At 33.7% G+C, this 10706-nt stretch overlaps 1 pseudogene; it reads right to left on the reverse strand.

Moving 5' to 3' along the window:
* Positions 1-2481: 2481 nt before the first annotated feature.
* On the reverse strand, positions 2482-10295 carry LOC123710634 (annotated as a pseudogene).
* Positions 10296-10706: the final 411 nt, after the last annotated feature.

Raw genomic sequence — 10706 nt, forward strand, 5'->3', positions numbered from 1 at the left:
AAGTGTTATTTTTTGTAATATGTAGCTGTAAGATAATTTATAAATAAATAAATGAATGAGACTTATTCATAGCTATATTTGGTAGTACGCTGGTCTTTTAAATGAAAGCGTCGTTATGCACCTATCAGGTACGTAATGTATGTCGATTTTTCAAATTATATAGATAATTTTTTTTTCCTTATTGTAGAATTGTTCTGAACCCTTTTGCGTACCTACCATAGTTGCGTTTTATTTCTAACTTTTTTATAAAATTTAAATAACTGTATTTCTATCTAATGTTTTTTTACATAATAAATGTGTTTTATGGTAACCTGAATTCCGTTATCAGCTACGGAAAAAGTATAGGTTCTATATATAAAATCAAGAATATATTGTAACACGATATTTTTAGGTGTTTAGAATTAGTCAAGTAGTTTTATGTAGATTGAGTAATTTTTGCATACTATTACGAATAACTTTCTTTTCCATATCTAAACTTGTATTTGCTATACATTTTAGCACACCTTACCTTGAAACTGACCACGTACCAAGATTTACGATGTCCTCTAACGACGCCAGCCGGTCAGTCAGTCTAGCAAATGCCATTGTCGATATAGTTCTTAGGATAGCCAGTTATTCTAGTACTGATGTCACTTGGAATAACGTGGTACGGAAACTCGATTATCGGGATAGTAACTGATATTTACCTGTTAGGATTACACTGGCGCTACAATTATTATGGTCTGGTCCTCAGATTTCTATATCTGTTTCATGATAATTTGTCAATTTAATAGGCTGTTGACTTTTTGGGTCTAAGGCAAGCCTCACGATGCTTTATCCTTCACCGAGCGAATGTTAAATGTGTCCATTGACAGTCCATTAAGCATTGATCCATTGATGAGAGTCGTATGCTGAACCACCACAACACTGCTCACTCGTAATGAACACTTACAATATTCCTGTAGACTACTCCACTCCACACGTAGACTTACAAACTACGAGATTGCGGATTTAACAGCTATAAGAAAATCGTGGTTAGCATACGGCCCAGACTTGAGTATGCCTTCTAACGTCAACTTTCAAAGCTCATTATATATCCCAAAACTTACTGAATCCAATCTCAATTTCAGACGCAAGGCTGGTAGCAGAGGGAAAAGGGAAGCCGGTCATTGGCTTAATGCTTATGATTAACCAAACAGCCGTCGGCCTTTTCTTAGAAACCTTTGGGAAAGTTCCTTTTGGCATTCCAATGTTGAAAACCATGGCCACCACTACTAAACAAAAACTAAGAAATACGACCTGCACTCTTTTGTTGCGGTTTTCTTGCCTTCGTCAATATTGGAGGCAACAAACATCGCTCGAATCGCATTTGATTCCTTGGAGGATGAGATGAGCGTTGGTATGGACATACTTGAATGGACGTGACCCCAGAGCTAGTGGTTTCCTCGCTCAACGAATAAGTAACAATACAGCGAGAAAATGCTGCCAGTGTTCAAGGTACACTGCCACAGGGACCAAACTTTTTAAATTTATTTTAGTTTACTATGATCATTATTAGTATGTAGGATAAGTATATTGTTAAAAATGTATATTTGTGTGTGTGTGTTTTATTTAAAATTTATAAAAAAAAACTATTTCTATCGAGAAAATCCAGTGAGCGGATCTAGGAAATACATTATTTTAATAAAGAATATCTTTAATAAACTTTCATTTCTAACAAAAGAAAATACAACTATCGTACTTTTAAAATATTTTTCTCATTAATTTTGTCGCTTTAGTATGGTGGAGCTTCCGTGGTTCACGCACGTTGGCCTTATCGCTTTCGAGCGATCTCTTCCAGGCTACCACTGTCAAAAAAATTGATAAGGCATGCAAGAAGTGCAAAAATACATAATACATAAAGTTATTAGGATAAAACTAAAATGGGAACAAATAAAAAACTAAACTAAAAATATAACAAAAGAAAAAGCGCACATGAATATTGGTTATTGATAGGTCTATACCTTAAAAATATACATGAAATAGAAGTAGGTTTCCATATTATCTCGGTACCATCATCACTGACTTGATGTCAACCGGCGTCTTTGGGAAACGACCGGTGAGCTCATTTAACACAAAACACGATAACATTGCACTGAAATTACTATTTGTTGCTTTCAATTAAATATCACAACTTTCAACTACATTCATTGAAGAAGTGTTGCCAAAGTATACCAAATACCTTTACTGTGTCAATGTGGCGAGACTTTAAGGACAGTCTGGTCTTTAGGAACTCAGATATAAATGACGATTGGCTTCCGCAATCTAAAAGAGGACGAACTTTGACCTTTTGATGATCAACTGGATTCGATAGCAGTAGATAGTAACAACTGATTTGTATTGTGATTAGAATAGTTAACGATAATTTCATTTTCATCTTGTTCATCAATGAGAGCGAGGTGGCCTGAGGAGAATGATGGGCGATGGAGCTAATGGCTAATGTGATGCTTGGTGCAGCCTCGTTCACGGCATGGACCCATGCGACACTCGGGGTTTGGGGTGACCTAGTCTCAAACAATTAACACACAATTTATACTTCATCACGTCCATCATTCGCTCGTCAACGCCCTTCGCTTTAAACGTTGGACAATCATATATCTTATGACGCTCATGGAAAATAATACACATAAATGTAGTATTTGGTTTCTTGCTATAATTATTGCTGGTGCTCGCAAACGATTTTACGACATTGTTTTGATTTTGACCTTGCTTTTGAATATAATTATTATTAGCTAAAGAACGCACGGAGGCACTGGTCACCTTTGACACGCTAGTAACGTCAGACCGATTATTACGATTAAATGAATCGAGCACATCAGCACGGTCTATCATAAATTTATAAAATTGTTCGAGGGTAGCTACGTCGCCTTCCAAATTGTTGCGATATTCCTCCCATTTTAACAACGTATTGATATCTCACTTAGATGATAACATAAATATTATTAGTACATCCCATTTGTCAGTGGGTTGTTCTAGGCCTAACTCCAACCAACGGAAATATGCGCCATCAAATTTGGCTATTTGAATTCGAGGGAGTTTCAACCCTAATTCGATGGGTGATTAGGATCATCTTTGCAACATGACGCGTTGTGATACGAATAAAGTTTTGGCCTTTGCTATATTCATAATTATATCTTGCTCAATTTTATCGCGTTCCTCAAGTGCAGCCGAAATATTTACATAATTTAAAACCTATATTTCACTCTGCAAATCATCAACCTTCATAGACAAAGATTCAAATTTAGTGAGTTTTTAATCTAACTCCGTTCTTTGAACGTTGTTTAGTTCCATTAAACAGGCAATGCTATTTAAATATTTTTTTAATTTTGTAATTTATCCCTTGGCGGACGTTCTTCTAGTGATTAAATCATGTAAACTCTGTTTATTCATTTCCTCTGTTATTAAATATAACACTTACGAACACACAACAACAAAACAATATAATTTAAACTTTTCTTTTTTGGTAGTCAGTTAACTAAATATTGATTCTCTTTATTTAAATAGCAATGCGAATTGCATTCTGCGTAATTCAATTGAAATGGCTCACGTTACTCGTTCTGGTGGTACTTGCCGCTCAGGGAACCCGGCGCACGCTCAACTGTTCGCTCCCGGCCGGTGCAGGAGTCGCGGCCGGGCAATGTAATCCAACGGGATAAATATGTAATTGCAAACGGCGCACGGCAATGATAAATATTAGCCTGGAATATTCGGCAAATACGCTAAATATTTTATTTATAAACAATACGAAACCAACGTTACTTCGTAAAATAATTTAACTTTATATCAATTGAGTGACCGTTTATTGCTTAATATACTTCCATTGATCTATTTTACGAAATAGTTCACATACAATTGAATGATTTATGTATTAATTTAGATAATATTGCGATAAACGGCTAAACTAAATAACAAATTTACGGGCATAAAACGCTGTAAAACTTGTCTAAGAACACTTAATTTACACAATTATTTTGTTAGTTATTAGGTTTTTAAGGAATAAGTTAAGGAATGACACTTATCTTAGCGGATGAACTCGTAACTGCTCGATGTGAACCTTTAGCTAATTCACTGCTCGAATCTTGTTTTTCTGTTTTCCAATACAGCCCGTGATTTTAGAAATATCCACTGCAACGAATCCACAAGAATGATTTGATGTGATGTTAAAGATCATTAGGTCGCCGCGCTAACCGGTGTCTCGTCGTATTTACGTATTATTATTTCGCGGATTCTTCTTTGTTCCCCTCATGGGCCACCATGTTCTATGTTTAGCAGATAGATGGTGTCAATTAAATGCCCAGATACTTAATAAATTAATATAATTCAAAAAAGGATGTGAATTGTGCAATGATCGTAGGTCAAGTGACATGAGTAGATAGATTTGTATGACGAATCATCAAGCTCCTCATGTGGGTGACGGCAATGTTCCCGCGATGGTGTTTTGGCGTAATATGTGCGCAGGCGTTAAGTCGGAATAACTTGTCTATTAGATAGACCAATGATCATGAAACAGATACAAATCTGAGGCCAGATCTATACACGTTGTACCACTGATTTATTTTTATTTAAATAATGGTACAGAGTAAAGTGAATGTTTAATCTGTCGTTAACTTTAACCTAAGTTTTCGAAGACCGCGCCTTATTATGCCAAATGCAGTAATACCATTTATGGAACGCATAAAATGAATTATCTCGAAATGAGATCAAGACTATTCAACTCACATCCAACTTATGCCGTATGTTCGCGTTAGAGTTTACCAGGTGTGGGATATTCCCAAAATGTGTGGATATTTTGAGATATTTATTCAAGATAATCTTCTTAATTTATCTATTAATAACCAAAAACTGTAATCGGAAATTAAAAAAATAAATTAAATATAATAAGGTAATGTTTTAAAGATATTTTTTATCAAATTCAAAGTGATAGTAATTCGATTTTAATTTTTTTTAAATTTGCGCCATATTTGTTAAAACTCACAAACGTTTAAAAATGAAAGCTTTGTTGTTCCTTCTTTTTTAATGGGTCATACATATTATGAAATGTTAGGATTAAAAAACTAATTTTTACGTACATAAAAAAACGATAACAAGGGGCAACGTGTACATTTATCGCTTCTAAGCGATCTCATCCAGGCAAAACTAAATATGGAAAAATGTAGTTAATATTAATTTATTTAGTTTAAGTTTTTTTCTACCACGAATTGATATTTTTGGGACTTTCAAATTTGAACCTGGTAACCCCGACAGCCATCTAACTTTACCAGTTCGACATAATATGTATTCCAACGATTTAAGTTTGTCGTATTCTTGAGATTTTGTTACTTCTGAAAGTTGGAAGTAGGATTCACTTGGAGTATGACGTTTCAAAATTACAATTGAATGTTCAAGAAAGTTAAATGGAATAGGTGTTTTGAATTATTAAAACGATTTAAATTTAAAAATCTTTAAAAAAATACTATTCTATAAGTATATTACTATTATAATATATTCTTTTTGATAATTCTTCTTCGTAATTAGCTACTACTTATTAATTGTGAGTCCTTTGGCAGAGCTTTTACATGTCTGTTTATACATATTATTTATATTTTTTCTTTGGATTTTTTTATATAATTTTATTTATAGTTGCATGTTATTTTGAGTTTTTTTTACTAATTAATTATGCACACTTTGCCCTCTGTAGGTGTTTCTTTTTTTTATTCTCCCATATTAGGGTTGCCTGGAAGAAATCGATTGTTAGCGATATGGCCGCATGTGGCCTTATAACTAATGTAACATACTTACTTTTTGTTTTTTATTTGTATAATTATGTATATTATGGTAACAAAGTATGAATAAATAAATATAATCAAACATTTAAAATAACTATACATAATATTCTAACCAGTAAATTTGAAGGACATTTAGGTCATACTTTTCTACGTGTGCTGTAAAATTATTTTATACATTAATCTCTGCGATATTTTAATCAATTTTTACCTTAATTTATTTATTGTATACATAATCAGAAACATCGATGATCCGTAGGCGATAGGTAGGCGATGCCAGAAACCTGTTTTCGACATGAAACTGAAATTCATTACGTTAACGTGCTGAAATATTTCTATGTAAAATTATGATTATTCGTCTTAGCTCAAATTGCAAAAAATATGTGTTTGTTAAAAATAAAATATATTTGATACTAGGGTAAAGAAAAACATCCAACGACGAGATGTGTCCGGCACAAACGGTTATAAAGAAAAGTCATTAAGAAAACTAAAACAGAAGATTTCTGAACAAACAAAGAAAAATTGAAGAAACTTAAAACTGATTTTTGGTAAGGTTGGGAGGTTTTAACAGAAGGCAGATAACAATTCAAGAAACAACAACAAGAAACGTCTTGAAGTGCATCACATCTGCCCCTTTTAATACCACTGCTACATAGCGATCACGACCGCTCTGTCAAGAGTGTACCGGATAAGAAGAAGACGAGATAACAATTAGCAGAAGATCTGGTGATTTCCTAGCTCAACAAATAAGTATCGCGAGGAATTGCTGTCGCAAAGTCACGGCCGCGGGGACCGCGGGGATAGCTTTTACACATTAAGAAAAACACTCACCGTCACCGTGACCACGCACGCTGAAAAGCACGCAAAACGTCGGAAAAAATTTAAAATTTAAAATTATGTAAATAATAAGTTTTTAATAATAATACATAGCTTCAATCCGTTCAAAAAGTGTTTTTCTTAATTTGTAAACACTTTATATTTGTGTATTGGAAATAAATATTAGCAGAAAACTAATATGTAAAATTTTAAATGATATCAAAATCCCTTATACAATTTTCTTTATATCTGCTCATTCAGGTCGTACGTGACCAGCAACAGATTGCCGCTATCTAGCACCCGACAGAAATATTACGCCATTACAATTCTATATCATTAAGCTTTCAAGTGATATTTTACTTGGCTATTGAACTGAGTTTTTACAATTGGATAGTAATGCGTGTTTATTTGACAATTATCTTTGAATTTTCATGTAATTCATTGCATTGCAACTTTCACAGACTAAAATTACAGTTAAACAAGTTAATAAATACATGGGGAATACCCCATAGAGAATATTCTATGTTTCTTATAATGAGAGAAGGAGAATAAAGAGAGAAAATAGAGAGGCATATAAAAACTACAATACATGCTAATGACTTGTACGTAATTTAAACTCCACTTCAATATTATTATAAATATCAATATTAGATAATGTCTCAGAGAAACGGTAATACTTGTAATCATCGAAATTCTTATTCTGATTGTTAGCCTAAAAGACACACAATATTTTAATTAAAAACACACGATTTATATATATATAAAGATAGTGAATCCGCCGCGAATTGGTAAGCTCTCTTGTTTTGAGTTGAATGGTTCTTCAGTGGGCAACCGGTTCCACATAGAGGCGGAAAAAAGTGATTTAAAAAACGAGTAGTAGTGATAAAGTTTAGAAGAATAAGAGTGGTCTTTAGCATATTAAAAAAATACATAAATATGCACACTTGGCAGACTTGGTTCGTTTCAGAAACCCTGCGGAAGCCACAGAAAAATGGTCTGCCACCATCATAGCGCTGCGTTTTCTATTAAGAGCAATTTAAAAGTGTCGACAAATAGCACTATCATTTGCTCTTGTTTGCATCGGACTGTTGTTTATATTGCTTATGTATACAAAATTCTTATCTTAAACTATCGTAATTTATGTGTCTTTTTACTTTCTATTTTTAATGTATAATCTTTTTAGATTAGTTTGTTTTTTTTTTGTTGTTCCTGTTTAGTTTTTCATCTTAATAACTGTGTATAACATGTATTTTTACACTACTTGCCTATCTTATGTAATTTAATAGATTTTTTCTTTACTCACAGTGGTTGCCTGGAAGAGATCGCTCGAAAGCGATAAGGCCGCCAGTTGCCCTCCTTTTGTTTTAATTATGTTCATTTGAACATACAAAAATACATACGACCCTTAATTGTCACACCTCTACGGTCAGCCCCTATTTTTATTATATTAGATAGGTAATTTTTATTGAGCTAAAAAAAATGTTTCCTGGAAATAATAATATCTGAGGCAGACACCTAGGCCACTGATATACCGAAAGCAGAACAGATTAACTTTTTTAATCGACACTTGGGTTAAATATTAAATTAACAGGTTTACAAAATACTAATTGAAATAAAGCTTTTGCTTCGCGGACTTCAATGAATTGTAATGGTTAAAGTCAGTAAGTAAAATGTCGGCTATTATTTTCATTCAGGGGGTTCTAATACATCGAATGGACCCAATTACTGCACAAGCTAATGATTTAGTGGAGTTTTTTTTTTACCTTTTAACATCTACCACCAGCGAGACCTGGATACTTTTACGTTTTCTCCGTTATCTAAATGGCATTGACACTAACCTGCCAGACACGAGCAAATGATTTAGTATCGATTTTTTTACCAAACTAAACCCATGTAGCTAAAAAGTTCGCTCGAAAGCGATAAGGCCGCCAGTTGCCCTACTTTTGTTTTAATTATGTTCAATTTTTTATTTTCTGTAGTATAACGAAGTGTAATAAATAAATAAAAAACACAGCAACGTGCGACTTCAATTTATTAAGAAAATTTTGTCTTGAATAATACAAACTAGCAAAATATATGCTTAAATGCTCGCCAGCTCTTTAGATAACCGCCTAATAGTCATTGAATGTCGTTATCCATATTAGCTGAAGTTAATTTATGATTTTATGAAAGTAATAAGTATTAATTTCACTACTATCACCGAATTGCGATACTCAACCTTATTTTAATGCTTGCAGCATTTCCTCACTGTATCTTACGCAGGTAATATTCTAAATCAACAATCAAGGGGAGTAATTACAAGACAGTTAGTACAAATCGATTATCTATCGATAATTAATCAAATGCACCGGACGATGTATCGATTCATCACATCACTCGGTCCCGATTTGTCTTCTGAAATCGATGCTTGACCGGCATTCCATCATCGTCACGCAAAGATTGATTGCGTTCTATATTATGTTAAACAGGGATGGATTAGTATTTAATTTCATACATAATTATTTATAATTATGCCATCAAAACTTGTTTGTAATTAAATTTAATTCATTATGAGACCGAGTATAAGATGCTACTTGTGTTGACAGGTTAGCCCCGACTCACCTCCCTCGGATAAAGCGTGGCTGCAGAACAGACGGAAAACATAAACAGCTTAAATGTCTTTCCACACAACTTTGATTTTGATCACTTTGGAGCAGACTCTTGGCCGTGAGGTTTAAGTACGCAGGCGCTAAAGATTTAAGATGGTGGCTGGTAGAAGGTACCGGTGAACCCAGAGCTGGTGCTTTCTTCGCTTAACGAATAAGTATCGTATTACAGCGAGGAAATGCTGCCAGCATTAAAGGTCAGAGCGAGGAAACTTTTTAAATTTGTTTAAATTTTTTAATTATTATTATTACTCTATAAGTTAAGTATATTGTAAACACTACTTGTCAAAAAAACAAGTCTTGCTACTCAGTTCTTGGAACTTAAAGACATATGACTCAAGGCACCGTCTGTCTGAAGTTGACATCTCATACTGACAACAGACCATATCAATATTACATAGACTTGGCAACCGCACTAAACAATCTAACTTAATATATACTACTTGTGAGATTCATTGCGTTCATATTCATGGTAATTTAGGCTTCTTATTTTATCCACAAAAAAAGTTTTACTTGTTTTTGCACTTGCCGTTACCCCAGATAACGAAATTTAAAAGCGTATTGCCACACATAAGATCGTACTGAGTCTTGCGGTGTCACTCAGAATTTCAGGCAGTCTTGATGGACATTCGGTATAAAAGTTCGTAGGGTTAAAGTCGATGGCGATTCAAACATGAATTTGATTCGTGATAAGGGATAGACAAACAGGTGATTCAGGTGAAACAGGCCTTCAGTGCCTGACACACGCTGTCGACGTTTGGATCTAAGGTACCGGTTTTATCACAATGTTTTCCTTCTCTGTACGAGGGAGTATAATATGCTTACATAGAAAGATCCATCAGTTGGAAGTTACTCAGGGATAAAAGTTGACAGATGTTTTGGCCCAAGCTTTGACGATGAATTTTTCTTTATCTAGTTGTATATTATGTGCTATATTTTGATTTAATTAAACGGTTAAAGGACTGGCTTCTGAACACTTTACGTAGAATTTGATACGCTTCTGATGCCTAACATGTAACAACACACACTCAGTCACAAACACCCACATACCCATACTGCTCACGCGTAATGCTTTTTTTTTTAGAAGTTCCTGTAAACCATTTTAAAAAAATTAAATTTGTAATTGAAAAAAGATCTCTATCATGGAATTAACTACTAAATTTGTCATGGAAGAGCTGGTATCACTGATACAGTTTTTTTAAAGATTCCCTAATATTGTAATGAACATTTTTATATTTTTTATTAATAATGTTTGTGCAGCTTAGGCCGGCTCTGGCATACTCTATTACGATAGATCGGTAATTAGGTAAATTACCGTAACTGTATGCGGAAACAGATAATATTACCACTTTATTTATACACATTGATATAAGTTTGTATTGTTAAATTTAATATCGATATTTTCGTAACGACAATTGTTTACTGTCGAAATATATTGTGAAAATTCAACAACTTTATTTCGGGA

This window comes from Pieris brassicae, chromosome 6 (assembly GCF_905147105.1).
Source record: "Pieris brassicae chromosome 6, ilPieBrab1.1, whole genome shotgun sequence".
Taxonomy (NCBI): domain Eukaryota; kingdom Metazoa; phylum Arthropoda; class Insecta; order Lepidoptera; family Pieridae; genus Pieris; species Pieris brassicae.